Raw genomic sequence first — 22,052 nt, 5'->3', positions numbered from 1 at the left:
CCAATGGGCCACACCCACTCGGAACGTGACGATGCATAAGTGGGTTTTGGGTTGCAGTTTGGGCACTCGGTCTCTAAAAGGTTCGCCATCACTGATCTAGTATAAGAGAACATAGAAATAACTTACACGTTGTTTATACTTTTACTTTTGTATCTTGAATATTTTTTCAAAATAAAACATCTCCACAACCCTTAACGGAGAAAGAAAACTTAAAATTCATACTTTTAATGGATCTTTTGAGCTCAAGTCAATCAAACTGGGTATGGTTTAAAAGGAACCTGTGACAAACTGATGATAGTGGCTGGATCAGCTCTGACTCAAGGGACTCACAAAGTTCTGTGTATGAAAACAAATTTTAGCTGATAAAGGAAGGGATTTGCTCACAACCTGCAAGATTTTCCAAGAAACAGCCAATATTTTAGATGCAGCAATCGGGCGTCTCACTGGAGCCTTCCAAAGACAAGCAGGGACGTAAAAGGTAGAACAGCCAGAAAAAGGGCTTGGTCCAGACACTTGGCCCAATACCAGAATAGAAATACTGAGGCAACAGCAAGAGGTATCAGATAACCACTAATAAAGTGGAAATAATAATAATAATGAAAAACAATCAGGAATATTTCTACATGCAGTGAAGGCCTTTGACTATTGGAACTTAGCAAGATCCTGATTTTCTTCCTGGAGACAATGCAGTGTGTCCAGAGCTTTGATTTCTTTCCTGCCTGGCCCGTGCATGCACAGGGGGAAGGCCTCAGGAGAACTTGGGACCATGAACTCCCCCATTTCCACGATTCCGAACCTGATGAAGTTTTACATATCTCCAGGAACGGTCCAGCTCACTTACCGAACTCCGGAGTCAGGTTTTGATCTCCATCCGTGCAAGGCTCCCTTGCAGCCTCTTGGACTCCAGGGAAGGCTCACCCTAAGGCTCGCAGTGAGGGGGGCGGGTGAGGAAGACCAGAATTGGATTCTGTAGGAAGGGCAAACACACTTTCAGCCTTTTCTGCAAAATGCTATGCGCCTCTCTCGACCTGGTGAAAGAGCTCATGCTCAGTTCCCTTCTGAAGCCAGGGGTGGATGAGTGCTGCCCTGCCTTTCAAATGGCTACCCCAGGAGCCCCCTGGTGGAACCTGCACGCAATGCTAGATGGACGCTGTAAGGGCGTAGGGGAGATCATCATGTTCCATGTGGGCCTGGGATGATTCGATGAAGGAGAGTCCCTCTAACATTGTCTTTCTCCAGCAGGCAGCAATTTCTAGACTTTCCTTTTTTTTAGTGTCCAAGAACAATCTGCGATCTTGTGAATATTGAGAAAATCTCTGTGGAAGCTCAAAAGAAACAGGAGCCTCTCTTTGAAGCCCAGGTTGTGTGATGTGGTTGTTGGCAAACTCAGCTCTGAAGTCAGGGAAGATAAAGGGCTGACAGATTCACAAAACAGTGAGCGTAAGGTTAGGAAAATTAACCTTTGTACTGATTTTTTTTTTTAATTTAGTGAGTTCAATCATTACAGCCGCCTTTTCAAATTCATGCCTCTGGGCAGCTAAAAGTGGTTGAAAACAGCAAGTGGCAGCAGCAAAAATGAGAATAATCCTGAAGAAATTATCTTGCCTGAAAAAAGAGGCATCAAAAGAAAACAAGTTCCAAAATGGAGAGAAAGCTCAAACTCATGGAAGTTTAGAAATTTTACCTCAAAACAAGGGGCCATGATGGAGAAATGAATGGGAGAATGGTGTCTCATAGGGCAGGGCTTTTCAACCGATGCTACGTGTACCACCAGTGGTACTTTGCCACCTGGCAGGTGGTACGTGACTGTCCTAGAGGAGTGGTAGCGGAGGGGGAGAGGAATGAGCTGAAGCAGCAACAGTGCTGCACAAGCCTGAGGGAGAGACAGCCAGAGCTGCAGGGCTGTCGGGGCTCAGCAGAAGCCCCTTTCACCGGGACTGCCCCTGCCTGCATGGGATAGTGACGGCTGGCAGAAGTATGGCCATCCTTTCCTGAGCATGGAGGAAGGAAAGAGAACAAGGGGAAGAAGGAAGAAAGGAGCAAGCTGGGAAAGGGACTGCATTCTGAGCGCTTCTCAGGTTCGTTTTTTTAAACTGTCAGAGCCTCAAGGCAAAAGGCTTCCCATTTTGACCCCTCCCTGTCGCCTCTGCCTGAAGGGCCTCTGCATGGCTCTCCACTTGCCTCTCCCAGACCCGCACGTGTTTGTGTGTGTGCGTGCACGCAGGGGGGGTCTCACCTCTTGCAGCCCACGCTGTGATATCGGAAAGGAAAAGAACGGGAGGAGCAAGAGAAGTTGTGATGGGAGATGGGAGCGGGAGCCGAAGGGGACAGGGCACTATGCAATCGGCGGCATGTTGAGAAAAAGAAACAAGTACTCCAAAAAACCAGGTTTCATTAGTTTGCAGCCTGCCATCGCAGAAGGACTCTGTTGAGGGCACGGGGCTGCAAGGGTGAGAGACGCACACATACCCTGCCCGCACGCACGCACGCACGCACCCACGCTCGCACACATACATACATACACACAAACAAATGTAAACTATAGCAAGGCTAGGGCAATGATTAAATATTTTCTTCTGAAATTTAGCAAAAGAATCAATATATTTTGGGTATTTTGTTGGCAAATACGAAGATTCCAAACTAAGATTTTAGCAAAGACATGTTTCCAAGTAGATTCCTACTGATCCTAATATATCAGGATTGAATCACAATGAATCTATGACAGAACCCTGATCTAATCTTGGTGTGTGTGAGCCAGTTTTTGACCTGGGTTAATTGCATCGTGCCATGAACTCCCAAAGTGCATTGGACACCCCACCAGCTCCTCAACTTCAGTGAAAGAGTCTTCATCTCCAATCTTTGCAGAGCATTCTTTGATAGCCAAAAGGACTTTCAGGATGGTAATAGCTTCTCACCCCCAACTTGTAATGACACCAAATGATGCCCAAGTGGGTATATTTCTAAGAAAGGAACATTCCTCTCAGGTCACATCCAGGTCTAGTTTATACATGCCATGAGGTCCTTCATCTATTTCGATCATGGTGTTCTGTCCCAGCCTACGTGAGTCTTTGTTATGCTCACAAGGAGAAACCCTTCTTCCAACAAGCAGGCTGGAACCACAGGAAAAAAACAATTCCTTTTTATTATTCACAGACCTGAGTCAATGTCCAAGGCAAACAAACACAATTCACAGAAACTCGATCCTCAACACGAACAGTTGTCTTTGGCAACCAGCACCTCCCACACCTTCCCTTTTATTATTCAGCCAAGGCCTGGCTTCCTAATGCCTTCTCCTTTGCCTTTGGAGCCGCCCCGTTGCATTCCTCTGTCCTACTCTCTTTTCTTGCCGGCGTTTTTGTGCATCTGGGATATCTCCCAGCTGTGATTCATCACTGTCCAACTCAGACTCCCAGCACAGCTGTGTCTCAGCCTGAGCGTGAGTAGAGGGGCCAGGCTCCTCACCACTGTAAGTCTTGGAGCTCCTCACAGTCTTCCACTAACTCTGATGTCACTCCAGTCCCCTACTCCTCCTCTGATTCCTCAGACTCAGCTGCCTGGTCTACTGGCTGGTGAGGAATCACAACACATCGTTAACAGCACTCTTATTATACACCAAGCTGGACTTCCATAATATCAGGGCTTGATAATAGCTCAGTTCATCGAGCAACCAGTGACCAGGTTCAGGAGTGAATGCCAAACCCTGGAAAGCTATGGAGATTTTCAGTCATCCAGATCATGGCTGTCCCAAAGGTGCTTTTTCAGGAAGTAATTGGACTTTCTTGTATTTCTTTGAAAACATTTCGCTTCTCATCCAAGAAGCTTCTTCAGCTCTGACTGAATGGTGTGGAATGGAAGTATTTATATTCCTTGCAGACAGCTGGTCATTTGAATTCTTTTAGAGAGTCATTGAGGTCACTTGGAGGTTTATCTGTGTCCTACAGATCTGTGTGTGAAGTCTTCTTGGCTGCAGCTGAATAAACGCATTAAAAGCTTATCAAGGCAAAACAGCTGGATTCTGTTGTTATTCATATACCGAGCCACACCTCAAACGGGCAAACGTTTTTGGCCACCGCGGCAGGACAGGTGCTCATTTCTGGGAAGCCCGGGAAGAGAAGGACACCAAATTTGCTCTGAGATTTCCTGGAGGTGATTTCCTTCTTGAATCTCCCCAAGTCCTAAATTTTAGACTAAGTATTCTTGCCTCTAGTATGACAATTGACATGCTGAAAGTATCTTGGTAGGTCTTGGCTTAAGTTAAGCACTGTTGAAATCTCCTAACACAATAAGGAGCGAATCTGCGTATCTGAATTCAGCCCACATAATCAAGTCAGCTAGAGTTTGTAATGCATTGTTTATTCAGGTTTTGGAGGAATATACAGTGGGAAGTCAGCCCCCCAGAGAAGGAAATATTAAAAGGGCAGAAAAATATAGTTTCTCAAAGAATCTTAAAGAAACAGAAAAGCATGCCCAGTTTTCCTTAATAGCCCCAAGTCTGCCTCCCCCAAGTAGAAACCAGCTCTGTACAAATGCAGATGTAAACCATCAGGAAAGTTGGAGCTAGGAGATTAAGAAGACAAAGACATAAAATTTGCATACCCCACCTGAGACAGGACATGGTAGGATTAACTCACAAAGGCCAAAGGGCACACCCAAACTCAGGTCAGAATACATGACATAGGAAATAGCCTCAAAACAGGAACAGGAAATAAATCCAAACAAAAGGCTCCAGAGAGAATAAAAGCCTATTCCCTATATGTGCTAAGCCCTTTTTTTTTCACTTCTCTTGCTGCCAGAACCATTTTCCTGTCGGGCTCGCATCTCCAATAAACTACAACCTTCTTCCCAAAGCAGTTGCCATGTTTATTCCCAGCTTGGATGAACCACGATGAAGACCTGTCTTCCAACAATACATTGCAAACGGAATGAATGAGGAAAACTCTCATGGAGAATAAAATGGTTTACAATTGATGATTAATGTCTCTAAGTCCACATCACAGAATTTCTATAGTATGGTTACATTTTTACACCATCGGTTGTTGGTATAGAAGTAGAGACGCCCTTCCTTTCTTTTTACCGGAGGTTTCTGTAATTCTGTCCAACCTCTGTATCTGAAATCCTGGGAAATGCATGCTGCTATCATCAATTGACTCATTTAGCCGCATAGGGCGGCTTATTTGTAAAAATCAGAGTTGCATCTCTTTAAAAGAAGTATTTCATCCATCTTATTAGCAAAAGAGTGAAGGAAGACGTTTTTATTCCATTTTTCCTTAGTCTATTCAAAATCCCTGCTCGCTAAACCCCTTCTTCGCCCGTTGTCTCCACCTTTGGTTTTTGTTTTTCCATTGTTGAGGGAGAACTGCCACTTCCTTGATGATGATCTCCTCTGCATTTATGAAGAAAGGGGGGTATAGTCACAGAAAGCTCCCCATTAAAAAAAACATTGCTTGATGCTTAACAGTTAGTCTCTTGAACGTGAAACGCAAAGCAAATCACAGAAAATAATAAAAAACCAAAAAGCTATCAGAGAACATTTTACGGAGGCTGCCGTAAGAGGCCCATTCTTGAGGGGGAAGGAGAGAGGCCGTAACATTCCTGTATGCAACCCTCTCCTCAGATTCCTGTTAATATCTTTTCTGGCATGGAAAATAGCATTTTGTATTTTATCAGCAGAAAACATTGTGAAAGAAATACATTTTCTATACAAAAAAGGAAACCTGTGCAGTTTTTAAATTTTTCTTTCAAAGCTCTTCTCACACTTCTTTTATTGATATGGTTTCTCCCGTGTATGGATCTTTCTATGCCAAACAAGAGTGGAACTCCAGGCAAAGCTCTTCCCACACTCCATGCATTGATATGGCTTTTCCCCTGTGTGGATTCTTTTGTGGGAGATAAGAGCACAATTCCACCTAAAACCCTTTCCACATTCCACACATTTATATGGCATATCTCCTATGTGGACCGTCTTGTGGGAATTAAGACTACTGCTATAGGTAAAGGTCTTTCCACACTCCATGCATTGATATGGCTTCTCTCCTGTGTGGATCCTCTTGTGGGAATTAAGATGATCAGTAGGACTAAAGCTCTTTACACACACCATGCATTTATAAGGTCTTTTTCCTTTGTGATTCCTATGATGGATTGTAAGAGAATAATTATAAGAGAAAGTCTTTCCACATTCCAGGCATTGATATGGCTTTCCTCCAGTGTGGATCCTCTTATGGGAATTGAAAGTATTGCTACAAGTAAAGGTCTTTCCACATTTCAGACACTGATATGGCTACTCTCCACTGTGGATCCATTTATGAGAATTGAGACGACTGCTACAAGTAAAGGTCTTTCCACATTCCAGGCATTGATATGGCCTCTCTCCAGTGTGGATCCTCTTATGGGAATTGAGACTACTGCAACTAGTAAAGGTCTTTCCACATTCCATACATTGATATGGCTTCTCTCCAGTGTGGATCCTCTTATGGGAATTGAGACTACTGCAACCAGTAAAGGTCTTTCCACATTCCATACATTGATATGGCTTCTCTCCAGTGTGGATCCTCTTATGGGAATTGAGATTACTGCTACTACTAAAGGTCTTTCCACATTCCATGCATTGATATGGCTTCTCTCCAGTGTGGATCCTCTTATGGGAATTGAAAGTATTGCTACAAGTAAAGGTTTTTCCACATTTCAGGCACTGATATGGCTTCTCTCCAGTGTGGATCCACTTATGGGAATTGAGACTACTGCTACAAGTAAAGGTCTTTCCACATTCCAGGCATTGATATGGCCTCTCTCCACTGTGGATCCTCTTATGGGAATTGAGACTACTACAACCAGTAAAGGTCTTTCCACATTCCATACATTGATATGGCTTCTCTCCAGTGTGGACCCTCTTATGGGAATTGAGGTTAGTGATACAAGTAAAGGTCTTTCCACATTCCATGCATGGATATGGCTTCTCTCCAGTGTGGATCCTCTTATGGGTATTGAGATGACTGCTACAAGTAAAGGTCTTTCCACATTCCAGGCATTGATATGGCTTCTCTCCAGTGTGGATTCTCTTATGGGAATTGAGACTACTCCTACAAGTAAAGGTCTTTCCACATTCCAGGCACTGATATGGCTTTTCTCCAGTGTGGATCCTCTTATGGGAATTGAGGTTAGTGATACAAGTAAAGGTCTTTCCACATTCCATGCATAGATATGGCTTCTCTCCAGTGTGGATTCTCTTATGGGAATTGCGACTACTCCTACAAGTAAAGGTCTTTCCACATTCCAGGCACTGATATGGCTTTTCTCCAGTGTGGATCCTCTTATGGGAATTAAGATTACTGCTACAAGTAAAGGTCTTTCCACACTCCATGCATTTATATAATTCTTCGCCCATATCAATGCTTGTATGGTTATGAAGCCAACTGACCCTCGGAAAGCCTTTTTTCATTCCACCTTGTGATTGCTTTGTTTCATCACTCTTTGGCTGTATCTGATCTGGAAACTTCCCTTTTCCCTCTTTTGAATGGATCATTTGGCATTCTTCCTTGCAATTCTTATTTTCTTGCCCTTTAAAGCCTTGAAAAAGAAAAATGAAAACTGTAGCAAGAATAGAGGAACAATCAAACCTTTTCTTCCTGATCTAAACTTTGACCTGGGACTATTCCATGGTGCCACGTACTCCCTAAGTGCACTGAATACTGTATCATGCTGGGTTAGCAACATATCCACCCGGTCCCGAATTTCAATGAAAGTCTCATCCCCACTTGTCTGCAGAGCAGAATCTTTCAAAGCCAAGGGGAATTTCTGCTCCCCACCCTCAACTTAGGCTGTTAAACTCTGTACACAAGTGGGCACATCTCTAGGAAGGGAACATCCCTCTCAGGGCTAAATCCAGTCCTGCTTATAGCAGCTCACACCCATCAGGGAGCCAGTGACCAGGATCCGGAGTGGATACTGAACCCCTGGTAGGCAGGACCTTGCTCAAGAGAGGCCACACCATCCCTGCATGCAGCCTCTCCTTCAGATTCTGGCTAATATCTTCTATGGCATGGAAATGAATATTTTGTATTTTATGAGCAGAAAGCATTTCTTTTTTTAAAAAAAAAACCACATTTCCTTTATGTAAAAAGGAAGACAAGGCAGTTTTCCAATTTTTCATCACTCTTTGGCTGTATCTGATCTGGAAACTTCCCTTTTCCCTCTTTTGAATGGATCATTTGGCATTCTTCCTTGCAATTCTTATTATCTTGTCCTTTAAAGCCTTGAAAAAGAAAAATGAAAACTGTAGCAAGAACAGGGGAACAATCAAATCTCTTCTTCCTGATCTAATCTTTGACCTGGGACTATTCCATGGTGCCACGTACTCCCTAAGTGCACTGAATACTGTATCACGCTGGGTAAGCAACATATCCACCCGCTCCCGAACTTCAATGAAAATCTCATCTCCACTTGTCTTCAGGGAAGAATCATTGAAAGCCAAGGGGAATTCCTGGATGGCAATAGCTCCCCACCCTCAACTTAGGCTAATGGTAAACTCTGTACACAAGTGGGCACATCTCTAGGAAGGGAACATTCCTCTCAGGGCTAAATCCAGTCCTGCTTATAGCAGCTCACACCCATCAGGAAGCCAGTGACCAGGGTCAGGAGTGGATACTGAACCCCCCTGGTAGGCAGGACCTTTGCTCAAGAGAGGCCACACCATCCCTGCATGGAGCCTGTTCCTCGGATTCTGGCCAATATCTTCTATGACATGGAAATGGATATTTTGTATTTTATGAGCAGAAAGCATTTCTTTAAAAAATAAAACCACATTTCCTTTATGTAAAAAGGAAGGCAGTTTTCCAACTTTTCTTCCAATAAATTTCCTTCTTCCATAAAGTCAGTTTGGTCAAACGGTTAAGGCACCAGGCTAGAAACTGGGTGCCCGGGAGTACTAGTTCTGCCTTAGGCATGAATGTTGGCTGGGTGACTTTGGGCCAGTCTCCCTCAGCGCAATCCAGGTCACAAAGTTGTTGTTGTAGGGAAAACAACAAGAGGAAGAAATATTGGGGGTTGTCCACTAGCTTTATTATATACAAAAAAGAAAGGCAGAGTATCAATAAATGATGTTTTTATCAGAAATATCATCTGAGCCCCCCCACCCCATGACTTCTCTATGTTTCCGAGCACAGACAAGGATTCTTACCCAGAGAAGCCAGATTCCTGGAATTCTCCAGCATGACTTCTCCGTGGAGAGCTTTTTGGGCAGGGTCCAGCTGAGACCACTCCTCCATGGAGAAATATACAGCCACTTCCTCAAAAGACACAACATCCTGAAGAAGAAAAGAAATTTCCCTATTAACAGATAATCCCAAGAATAATTTGAGGTTTTTCTTCCATTAATTCTAGGAAAGAGATCTAGTGAACAAAATGGGCATCCTCTGCAGAATTTAGAGTGAGATCTCACCGCTTTTGGCTGATGACATAACTGAAGAAGATTGGATCTAATTGGAGGTATTTGGAATGTTTTTCAGTGTAGCCAACTAAAATAGTTTTCTTGGTCAATTGGTAGTTGCGTCTTAAATCCACTTAGTACTATATAGATCTATGGAGATTCTCAGTCACCAGATCACAGTTGTCCCAAAGATGCTTTTCAAAAGGCAAAATAAGGATTTTTTTGTAATGGTATGTGAGAATGGCCCTGGGAGACAGAAGGAACAGCCCCAATGCTCACAACTGTCTGGTCAATGAAATCTGATGTCAAAGCAGGAGGAGAAAGCATCTCACAAAGGATCCCCTCAGAAGAGAGAGGATAGGCTAAGCTGAGCGTGAATGTTCAATGACCTGATGTCAAATTTATATTGCTTAGAAACAGCAATTTTATACATTGAACTCTAGAACAAAATGAAATCCATCCAAGATTCATGGACCTTTTCCAACGTTTCTCCTCCTTACCTGAAGTAGAGGTTCAGCCAATCCTTCAGATCCACCACAAAGAGGAGGTGAGTCTACAAATTCCACAGACAGCTTTCCACTCTCTGTGAGACAGAGAAAAATGGGGGAAGGAGATTTGTTAAAGAGAGAGATTGTAATGATGTGCAGTTAAAGAATCAGCTAAATGTTGAAATCTCACATCACACAGAAAGACCTTCTGTTACCTGGCGTGATTTCCTGACTTTGACCTTTCTGGAAGTTCTCCCCGAACAGCAGCTCTTGAGAGGGTTTGGATGAATCTTTCCCCCCCTTGGGATACTCAGTCGAAGCTTCCAAGGATTTCTGGACATGATGTGATAGGAGAAACAAAGGAAGAGCACAGAGATAGAAATGAATTATCATACTGCAGCTTCAAACTACTACAATGTCCATTGTTGAAACCCGAAACAGAATGGAAGAATTGCCCCAAATATATCCTCTGGAAGAATAGAAAACTCACTTTAGGAGTTAATAATTCCAGAAAACTCGGACAGAAAGGAATTGACAAATACAGAGAGATTTTCTTTAGACCTGTTAAGACTATATTCTCACACCTGGAACTCTTCTTGCATCTTTTCCACATCCACGTTCAGCAAGAAGCCTTCGGCCAGGGCCACCGCCTGGGAACTGGTTTCTGCTCCACACTCCCGCACCCATTTCTCCATCTCTGGGGGAAGGAAAGCCAGGAACTGCTCCAGGAGCACCAGGTCCAGCATTTGGGCCTTTGTGTGTATTTCTGGCTGCAGCCACTGACAGCAAAGGCGGTGAAGCTGACTGCAAACATCTCGGGGACCCCTCCTCTCCTGGAACTGCACTTTTCTGAAGTGACAGCATTGGACCTCTGAACTCTTGGCTTCCTCTTCTTGGTTCTTCTGCCCAGGAGTTGCCCCATTCATCTCAAAGCTCCAAGACTGAGCAGCTGCAGGGCTTTTTCCAGCTGGGCGTTGTCCCTCCATCTTCTCTCTGGTCTCTAATCCAGCTCCAAAACAGACTGATGGATCTGCACAGGTCTTCCTAATCAGAAGAGGTCTGTCAAAATTTCCTAAGTCCATTTAGCCCTCTTCGCACACAAGATACTTAAGATTCAAGAGCAATCAGGAAAGATTTCCAACATATATCTGAAATGGAAAACAAAAGAAAATTCCAGAAATACAGGTTGACCAACTTAACAACTGAGCACACACAAAAACTGAAATAAGAAATTCTTATCAACCCACCAATATCTGGGAAGATGGGGAAAATGTTTGTAGGTAGTGACGTATCTCTGTGTGGAAAAAAATCTATAGTAACCTTCTGGATCAACTTCTTTCAAGGACTAAACAATTTGGATACATAAATTTAAAATATGTTTTTGATTTCTTATTCCTACTCATTTATTCAAATAATTTTGATGGCTGCTTGCAGCCTGAAAACCAACCTCTGTACAATCCAGATCATAAATGTCTCAGGTCACAAATAGATATTGAGATGAATGGCTTTCTAAATCGATTTAATAGGTAAATCAATCAATATTTGAACTTCCAGTGTAACTTTAGCCAGCAGAACCTCATTAAACTCCTGGCCCAAACTGCTATGGCTAACTGAGAAATCACAATCAACAAACCACCATTCAATGCAAACAGAATAATACCCGAATCAATAAACCAGCTTAACATGATGTTTTCATTCAGGCATCTCCTGGAAACAGGTTCCCACTTTTAGCCTAATCCTGAATGGCTCCGACCTTTCTGGCGATCCTGGTTTTCTTCCTGGAGGCAACGCAGCGCGTCCGGAGCTTTGATTTCTTCCCTCCCTGGCCCGTGCATGCACAGGGGCGGCAGGGGAACATGGGACCCCGGGCTCCCCCCTTTCCACGCCTCCGAACCTGATGAAGTTTTGCTTGTCTCCATGCACGGTCCAGCCCGTGAAAGAAACGTCTCCCCACTTACTGAACTCGGGAGTTAGGTTTTGATCTCCGTCCGTGCAAAGCTCCCTTGCAGCCTTTGGGACTCCTGGGAAGGCTTAGCCTAAGGCTCGCAGCGGGGAGGAGGCAGTGGGGGGGGGGGAGAGAGAGAGAGAGAGAGAGAGAGCAGAATCGCACCCGTAGGAAGGGCGGAAGCACCATCAGCCTCTTCTCGAAAATGCACCGAGCATGTCTCTTGACCTGCTGGAAGAGCGCATGCTCAGTTCTCTCCTGAAGCGGGGGCAGGTGAGGGCTTTGTAACGGCAGCCCAGGGAGCCCCCTGGTGGATCCTGCATGCAACGCTAGATAGACGCTGCAAGGGAATAGGGGAAATCATCATGTTCCATGCGGGCCTGGGATGATGGGCATTGGANATTGGTGACTGGAGAAAAGGTGGAATTACAAAATGCCGGAAGGCAAACCTTGAGGAGTACATATAAAGTTCAAATTCCATGAGGGGAAAAAGAAAAATGGCTTCATTTCAGTATTCAGTAGGGAATACAGCTCAGGAAATATGAGCAGGAATTTTGAAGACAATGTAAGGCAACTGCGCTAAAGAAAATACCAATTTTCTTCTAGCCAAAAGAGCTGAAAACTCCCATGGTTTGAAGAGATTAGTCTGCAAGAACAACAAAGAGATTCATAAAAGAGCCAAGGTTGACTACCCCTGATCTAAATTAATGAAATAAAGAAATGGGATAATAGAGTTAAGAAGCAATTTAAAAAGAATGCAATTAGCATCTCTCTATTGCCAATAGCCTGGTCCTTTTCAGCAAATTTTTCTCAGTCTTTAATACACTTGAATTTTAAAAAAGTCTTATAAATAACCATACCAGTAATATTTAATTTTATTTAAATCCAAAATTAATTTTACTCAAATGTAATTAGAATCCAATTAACTTTAAATAAATCAAATTTATTTAAATTGAATTTAGACATTTCCTTATTCTTATCGTATCATAGAAAGGTAAAATCACAATAGCATTTAAATTTATATACCGCTTCATAGTGCTTTACTGCAGGGCTTTTCAACCTTTTCACCCATTGTACCACTTTTAGGCTATGACAATATCCGAGTACCACCAGTCGCCTAGCAAGGTGTCAAAAACTTGATGACCAAAAAAAAAAATAAAAAGGAAAAAAGTGATAAAGTACAGGTAGTCCTTGACTTGTTCACTTAGTGACTGTTCGAAGTTACAATGGCGCTGAAAAAAGGGCCCCCCAAGCCACAGCCGAGCAAGACACCTGCCTGCCCGCCCAGCGGCGCTCTTCCTCCTGTCCAAGGTTTTCATTGTTGTTAGCATTTCTGTTGAGGATTGGCAGTGGGAGTGAGGGGGTATTTGGTTTTTATTCCCCCCATCTGCTGGGTGGTTGCAGCAGGTTTTGGTCACTTCACATGACCCTGGGACACTGTGACTGTCATAAATATGAATCAGTTGCCAAGCATCTGAATGTAAATCACAAGACCCTGGAGGTGCTGCAACATTTCAGCTGATTGGTGCTTCTTCAGGGCTCAGCAGAAGCACCAGGATCAGCGCCGAGCTCCAGCTGGAGTCTGGCACTGACCCTGGCACTTCCGCTGAGCCCTGACAGCCCTGCAGCTCCAGCCATCTCTCGCTCAGGCTTGTGCAGTGCTGCCACCGGTTCAGCTCATTCCCCTCCCCCGCTATCACTTCTAGGATGGTCGCGTACCACCTGCCAAGTGCCAATGTACCACAGGTGGTACCCGTGCCACTGGTTGAAAAGCCCTGTTCTAGATGCAGCAATCGGGCGTCTCACTGGAGCCTTCCAAAGACAAGCAGGGACATACAAGGTAGAACAGCCAGAAAAAGGGCTCAGTCCAGACACTTGGCCCAATACCAGAATAGAAATACTGAGGCAACAGCAAGAAGTATCAAATAACCACTAATAAAGTTGGGGGGGGGGGGTTCACCTAAAAAAATGGCTGAAGAATAATGTGATAATTGTGTTTGATATTTTGGAATATTTGAAACAATATAATGGAAAACAATCAGGAATATTTCTACATGCAGAGAAGGCCTTTGACTATTGGAACTTAGCAAGATCCTAATTTTCTTCCTGGAGACAATGCAGTGCGTCCGGAGCTTTGATTTCTTTCCTGCCTGGCCCGTGCATGCACAGGGGGAGGGGCGCAGGAGAACATGGGACCCTGAACTCCCCCATTTCCACGATTCCGAACCTGATGAAGTTTTACATGTCTCCATGCACGGTCCAGCCCACTTACCGAACTCCGGAGTCAGGTTTTGATCTCCATCCGTGCAAGGCTCCCATGCAGCCTCTTGGACTCCTGGGAAGGCTTAGCCTAAGGCTCGCAGTGAGGGGGGAGGACGAGGGAGACCAGAATTGGACTCTGTAGGAAGGGCAAACGCACTTTCAGCCTTTTCAGCAAAATGCTATGCGCCTCTATCAACCTGGTGAAAGAGCTCATGCTCAGTTCCCTTCTGAAGCCAGGGGTGGATGAGTGCTGCCCTGCCTTCCAAACGGCTACCCCAGGAGCCCCCTGGTGGAACCTGCGCACAATGCTAGATGGACGCTTTAAGGGTGTAGGGGAGATCAACATGTTCCATGTGGGCCTGGGATGATGAGATGGAGAGTCCCTCTAACATTGTCTTTCTCCAGCAGGGAGCAATTTCTAGACTTTCCTTTTTTTTTTAGTGTCGAAGAACGATCTGCGATCTTGTGAATATTGAGAAAATCTCTGTGGAGACTCAAAAGAAACAGGAGCCTCTCTTTGAAGCCCAGGTTGTGTGATGTGGTTGTTGGCAAACTCAGCTCTTTTCAAATTCATGCCTCTGGGCAGCTAGCAGTGATTGAAAACAGCAAGTGGCAGCAGCAAAAATGAGAATAATCCTGAGGAAATTATCTTGCCGGAAAAAAGAGGCATCAAAAGAAAACAAGTTCCAAAATGGAGAGAAAGCTCAAACTCATGGAAGGTTTAGAAATTTTACCTCAAAACAAGGGGCTATGATGGAGAAATGAATGGGAGAATGGTGTCTCATAGGGCAGGGCTTTTCAACCAGTGGTACGCGTACCATCAGTGGTAGTTTGCCACCTGGCAGGTGGTACGTGACCGTCCTAGAGAAGTGGTAGCGGAGGGGGAGAGGAATGAGCTGAAGCAGCAGCAGTGCTGCACAAGCCTGAGGGAGAGACAGACGGAGTTGCAGGGCTGTCGGGGCTCAGCAGAAGCCTCAGGACCAGTGCTGAGCTCCAGCTTTTCAGTGCTTCCAGGAACTGGAGGTGGCATGAAGAGAAAAGGAGGAGAGGGGAAAGAGAGCGTATAAAATGAGGTTTTGGCGGGAAAGAGCCAGTGAGCGGGCGCCCCATCCTGCTCCTGGGCACATGAAGAGGTAGCAAGCGCCCAGTATAACTGCTGACCGTCCCTGCAGATCACTGAGAAAGGAAAAAGGTAGGAGAAGCGCTTCCATTTCCCCCTGGAAGCCAGCACTCGCACGCTCACCCCCTCACCAGAGGACTGGGCAGAGACGGCAGGGGAGACCCTCACTAGCTCCAGGGTTGCCCTGTGGATCTTAGCGCATTCTGGCTTTGATGCCCCCTGCCAGGAGATCAGCACGCCTGCTCGCTGACCTCACCTCGCAGTCACCAGGCTTCCCTTTCACCGGGACTGACCCTGCCTGCATGGGATAGCGACGGCTGGCAGAAGCATGGCCACCGGCAGTGCTAGTAATCTCTCCCACTCCTGTCATCCTTTCCTGAGCATAGAGGAAGGAAGGAGAACCAGGGGAAGAATGAAGAGAGGAAGGAAGGAGCAAGCTGGGAAAGGGACTGCCTTCTGAGCGCTTCTCAGGTTCGTTTTTTTAAACTGTCAGAGCCTCAGGGCAGGAGGCTTACCATTTTGACCCCTCCCCCGTCACCTCTGCCTGAAGGGACCCGTACATGTATTTGTGTGTGTGTGCGTGCACGCAGGGGGGTCTCACCTCTTGCAGCCCACGCAGTGATATTGGAAAGGAAAAGAACGGGGGGAGCAAGAGAAGCTGTGATGGGAGATGGGCGCGGGAGCCGAGGGGGGCAGGGCATTATGCAATCGGCAGCATGTTGAGAAAAAGAAACAAGTACTCCAAAAAACCAGCTTTCATTAGTTTGCAGCCTGCCATCGCAGAAGGACTCAGTTGAGGGCACGGGGCTGCAAGGGGTGAGAGATGCAAACATACCCTGCCTGCACGCACACCCTCTCGCACACATACATACATACACACATACAAATGTAAACTATAGGAAGGCTAGGGCAATGATTAAATATTTTCTTCTGAAATTTAGCAAAAGAATCAATATATTTTGGGTGTTTTGTTGGCAAATATGAAGATTCCAAACTAAGACTTTAGCAAAGACATGTTTCCAAGTGGATTCCTACTGATCCTAATATATCAGAATTGAATAATAATGAATCTATGACAGAACCCTGATCTAATCTTGGTGTGTGTGAGCCAGTTTTTGACCTGGGTTAATTGCATGGTGCCATGAACTCCCAAAGTGCATTGGACACCCCACCAGCTCCCCAACTTCAGTGAAAGAATCTTCATCTCCAATCTCTGCATTCTTTGATAGCCAAAAGGACTTTCTGGATGGTAATAGCTCCTCACCCCCAACTTGTAATGACACCAAATGATGCCCAAGTGGGTATATTTCTAAGAAAGGAACATTCCTCTCAGGTCACATCCAGGTCTGGTTTATACATGCCATGAAGTCCTTCATCCATTTCGATCATGGTGTTCTTTCCCAGCCTACATGAGTCCTTGTTACGCTCACAAGGAGAAACCCTTCTTCCAACAAGCAGGCTGGAACCGCAGGAAAAAACCAATTCCCTTTTATTATTCACAGACCTGAGTCAATGTCCAAGGCAAATAAACACAATTCACAGAAACTCGATCCTCAACACGAACGGTTGCCTTTGGCAACCAGCACTTCCCACACCTTCCCTTTTATTATTCAGCCAAGGCCTGGCTTCCTAATGCCTTCTCCTTTGCCTTTGGAGCCGCCCCGTTGCATTCCTCTGTCCTACTCTCTTTTCTTGCCGGCGATTTCGTGCATCCTGGATATCTCCCAGCTGTGATTCATCACTGTCCAATTCAGACTCCCAGCACAGCTGTGTCTCAGCCTGAGCGCGAGTAGAGGGGCCAGGCTCGTCACTGTAAGTCTTGGAGCTCCTCACAGCCTTCCACTAACTCTGATGTCACTCCAGGCCCCCCCTCCTCCTCTGATTCCTCAGACTCAGCTGCCAGGTCCACTGGCTGGTGAGGAATCACAACACATGGTTAACAGCACTCTTATTATACACCAAGCTGGTCTTCCATAATATCAAGGCTTGATAATAGTTCAGTTCATTGAGCAACCAGTGACCAGGCTCAGGAGTGAATGCCAAACCCTGGAAAGCTATGGAGATTTTCAGTCATCCAGATCATGGCTGTCCCAAAGGGGCTTTTTCAGGAAGTAATTGGACTTTCTTGTTTTTCTTTGAAGACATTTCGCTTCTCATCCAAGAAGCTTCTTCAGCTCTGACTGAATGGTGTGGAATGGAAGTATTTATATTCCTTGCAGACAGCTGGTCATTTGAATTATTTTAGAGAGTCATTGAGGTCACTTGGAGGTTTCTCTGTGTCCTACAGATCTGTGTGTGAAATCTTCTTGGCTGCAGCTGAGTAAATGCGTTAAAAGCTTATCAAGGCAAAATAGCTGGATTCTGTTGTTATTCATATACCGAGCCACACCTCAAACATTTTTGGCCACTGTGGCAGGAAAGGTGCTCATTTCTGGGAAGCCCGGGAAGAGAAGGACACCAAGCTCGCTCTGAGATTTCCTGGAGATGATTTCCTTCTTGATTCTCCCCAAATCCTAAATTTTAGACAAAGTATTCTTGCCTCTAGTAAGCATGCCCAGTTTTTCTTAATAGCCCCAAGTCTGCCTCCCCCAAGCAGAAACCAGCTCTGTACAAATGCAGATGTAAACCATCAGGAAAGTTGGAGCTAGGAGATTAAGAAGACAAAGACCTAAAATCTGCATACCCCACCTGAGACAGGACATAGTAGGATTAACTCACAAAGGCCAAAGGGCACACCCAAACTCAGGTCAGAATACATGACACAGAAAAGAGCCTCAAAACAGGAACAGGAAATAACTCCAAACAAAAGGCTCCAAAGGGTATAAAAAACCTATTCCCTACATGTGCAAAGCCCTTTTTTTTCTACTTCTCTCGCTGCCAGAACCATTTTCCTGTCTGGCTCCCCTCTCCAATAAACTACAATCTTCTTCCCAAAGCAGTTGCCATATTTATTCCCAGCTTGGATGAACCATGATGAAGACCTTTCCTCCAACAATACATTGCAAACAGAATGAATGAGGAAAACTCTCATGGAGAATAAAATGGTTTACAATTGATAATTAATGTCTCTAAGTCCACATCACAGAATTTCTTTAGTGTGGTTACATTTTTACACCATCGGATGTTGATATAGGAGACGCCATTCCTTTCTTTTTACTGGATGTTTCTGCAATTCTGTCCGCCCTCTGTATCTGAAATCCTGGGAAATGCATGCTGCTATCATCAATTGACTCATTTAGCCAGGTTTCAGTGAAGCAGAGGGCGACTGAGTTGTAAAAAACAGAATTGCATATGTTTAAAAGAAGTATTTCATCCATCTTATTAGCAAAAGAGTGAAGGAAGAGGTTTTTGTTCCATTTTTCCTTAGTCTATTCAAAATCTCTGCCGGCTTACCCCTTCTTCGCAGCTGTCTCCTCCTCTTGTTTTTGTTTTTCCAATGTTTAGAGAGAGCTGCCACTTCCTTGATGACAATCTCCTCTGCATTTATAAAGATGGGGGGTATAGTCACAGAAAGCTGCCCATTAAAAAAACATTGCTTGATGCTTAACAGTTAGTCTCTTGAACATGAAACGCAAAGCGAATCACAGAGAATAATAAAAAAGCAAAAAACTATCAGGGAACTTTTTACCGAGGCTGCCGTAAGAGGCCCATTCTTGAGGGGGAAGGAGAGAGGCCGTACCATTCCTGTATGCAACCCTCCCCTCAGATTCCTGTTAATATCTTCTATGGCATGGAAATGAGTATTTTGTATTTTATCAGGAGAAAGCATTGTGAAAGAAATCCATTTTCTATACGAAAAAGGAAACCTGTGCAGTTTTTAAATTTTTCTTTCAAAGCTCTTCTCACACTTCTTTTATTGATATGGTTTCTCCCGTGTATGGATCCTTCTATGCCAAGCAAGAGTGGAATTCCTGGCAAAGCTCTTCCCACACTCCATGCATTGATATGGCTTCTCCCCTGTGTGGATTCTTTTGTGGGAGATAAAATCACAATTCCACCTAAAACCCTTTCCACGTTCCACACATTTATATGGCATCTCTCCTGTGTGGACCGTCTTGTGGGAATTAAGACTACTGTTATAAGTAAAGGTCTTTCCACACTCCATACAATGATACGGCTTCTCTCCTGTGTGGATCCTCTTGTGGGAATTAAGATGATCAGTAGGACTAAAGCTCTTTTTACACTCCATGCATTTATAAGGTCTTTTTCCGTTGTGATTCCTATGATGGATTGTAAGAGAGTAATTATAAGAGAAGGTCTTTCCACATTCCAGGCATTGATAGGGCTTCTAGCCAGCGTGGATCCTCTTATGGGAATTGAAATTACTGCTACAAGTAAAGGTCTTTCCACATTCCATGCATTGATAGGGCTTCTCTCCAGTGTGGATCCTCTTATGGGTATTGAGAGTACCACTACAAGTAAAGGTCTTTCCACATTCCATGCATTGATATGGCTTCTCTCCAGTGTGGACCCTCTTATGGTAATTGAGACTACTGCTAGAAGTAAAGGTCTTTCCACATTTCAGGCACTGATATGGCTTCTCTCCAGTTTGGATCCTCTTATGGTAATTGAGAGCACCGCTACGAGTAAAGGTCTTTCCACATTCCATGCATTGATATGGCTTCTCTCCAGTGTGGATCCTCTTATGGGAACTGAGGTTAGTGCTACAAGTAAAGGTCTTTCCACATTCCATGCATTGATATGGCTTCTCTCCAGTGTGGATCCTCTTATGGATATTGAGAGCACCGCTACGAGTAAAGGTCTTTCCACATTCCATGCATTGATATGGCTTCTCTCCAGTGTGGATCCTCTTATGGATATTGAGAGCACCGCTACAAGTAAAGGTCTTTCCACATTCCAGGCATTCATATGGCTTCTCTCCAGTGTGGATCCTCTTATGGGAATTGAGATTACTGCTACAAGCAAAGGTCTTTCCACATTCCAGGCATTCATATGGCTTCTCTCCAGTGTGGATACTCTTGTGGGAATTGAAACTACTGCTACAAGTAAAGGTCTTTCCACACTCCATGCATTTATACGGTTCTTCTCCCATATCAATGCTTGTATGGTTATGAAGCCAACTGACCCTCGGAAAGCCTTTTTTCATTCCACTTTGTGATTTCTTTGTTTCATCATTCTTTGGCTGTATCTGATCTGAAAAGTTCCCTTTTCCCTCTTTTGAATGGATCATTTGGCATTCTTCCTTGCAATTCTTATTTTCTTGCCCTTTAAAGCCTTGAAAAAGAAAAATGAAAACTGTAGCAAGAATAGAGGAACAATCAAACCTTTTCTTCCTGATCTAAACTTTGACCTGGGACTATTCCATGGTGCCACGTACTCCCTAAGTGCACTGAATACTGTATCATGCTGGGTTAGCAACATATCCACCTGGTCCCGAATTTCAATGAAAGTCTCATCCCCACTTGTCTGCAGAGCAGAATCTTTCAAAGCCAAGGGGAATTTCTGCTCCCCACCCTCAACTTAGGCTGTTAAACTCTGTACACAAGTGGGCACATCTCTAGGAAGGGAACATCCCTCTCAGGGCTAAATCCAGTCCTGCTTATAGCACCTCACACCCATCAGGGAGCCAGTGACCAGGATCCGGAGTGGATACTGAACCCCTGGTAGGCAGGACCTTGCTCAAGAGAGGCCACACCATCCCTGCATGGAGCCTCTCCTTCAGATTCTGGCTAATATCTTCTATGGCATGGAAATGAATATTTTGTATTTTATGAGCAGAAAGCATTTCTTTTTTTAAAAAAAAAACCACATTTCCTTTATGTAAAAAGGAAGACAAGGCAGTTTTCCAATTTTTCTTCCAATAAATTTCCTTCTTCCATAAAGTCAGTTTGGTCAAACGATCAAGGCACCAGGCTAGAAACTGGGTGACTGGGAGTATTAGTTCTGCCTTAGTCATGAATGCTGGCTGGGTGACTTTGGGCCAGTCTCCCTCAGCTCAACCCAGGTCACAAGGTTCTTGTTGTGGGGAAAACAGCAAGAGGAAGGAATATTGGGGTTCGTCTACTAGCTTTATTATTTACAAAAAATAAAGGCAGAGTATCAATAAATGACGTTTTTTATCAGAAATATCATCTAAACCCCCACCCCCACCCCATGACTTCTCTATGTTTCTGAGCACAGACAAGGATTCTTACCCAGAGAAGCCAGATTCCTGGAATTCTCCAGCATGACTTCTCCGTGGAGAGCTTTTTGGGCAGGGTCCAGCTGAGACCACTCCTCCATGGAGAAATACACGGCCACTTCCTCAAAAGACACAACATCCTCGAGAAGAAAAGAAATTTCCCTATTAACAGATAATCCCAAGAATAATTTGAGGTTTTTCTTCCATTAATTCTAGGAAAGAGATCTAGTGAACAAAATGGGCATCCTCTGCAGGATTCAGAGTGAGATCTCACTGCTTTTGGCTGATGACATAACTGAAGCACACTGGATCTAGTTGGAGGTATTTGGAATGCCTCTCAGCGTAGCCAACTAAAATAGTTTTCTTGGTCAATTGGTAGTTGGGTCTTAAATCCACTTAGTACTATATATATGAATGCACGTAGCGGCAGCAGGGAGGGATCTAAGGCACGTAGCAGCAGCAGGGAGGGATCTAAGGCACGTAGCGGCAGCAGGGAGGGATCTAAGAAGGAGGAAATTATATACCTTCTTAGAGGGATGTTTTGTTAAATTTTTAGGGGGTTCAGGGTTGGCCCGAGGGGAACTTGGGGAGTCCTCTCGGAGGCCAAGGCCGGTCCCATCGAGGGGGCGCGGAGTGGTAAGGGAGGAAACTGGGGGGCTGGCGGAGGGTGGTGT

At 44.6% G+C, this 22,052-nt stretch overlaps 1 pseudogene; it reads right to left on the bottom strand.

Annotated features, from left to right (window-relative positions):
- Positions 1-5,730: 5,730 nt before the first annotated feature.
- The window catches only part of LOC107296770, a 19,674-nt pseudogene continuing 3,352 nt past the window's right edge, over positions 5,731-22,052 (bottom strand).

This window comes from Protobothrops mucrosquamatus, unplaced genomic scaffold (assembly GCF_001527695.2).
Source record: "Protobothrops mucrosquamatus isolate PMUCROS unplaced genomic scaffold, P.Mucros_1.0 scaffold2970, whole genome shotgun sequence".
Lineage (NCBI taxonomy): Eukaryota > Metazoa > Chordata > Lepidosauria > Squamata > Viperidae > Protobothrops > Protobothrops mucrosquamatus.
Note: the sequence above shows the minus strand (reverse complement) of the source record. Positions and strands in the feature narration are given on the sequence as shown.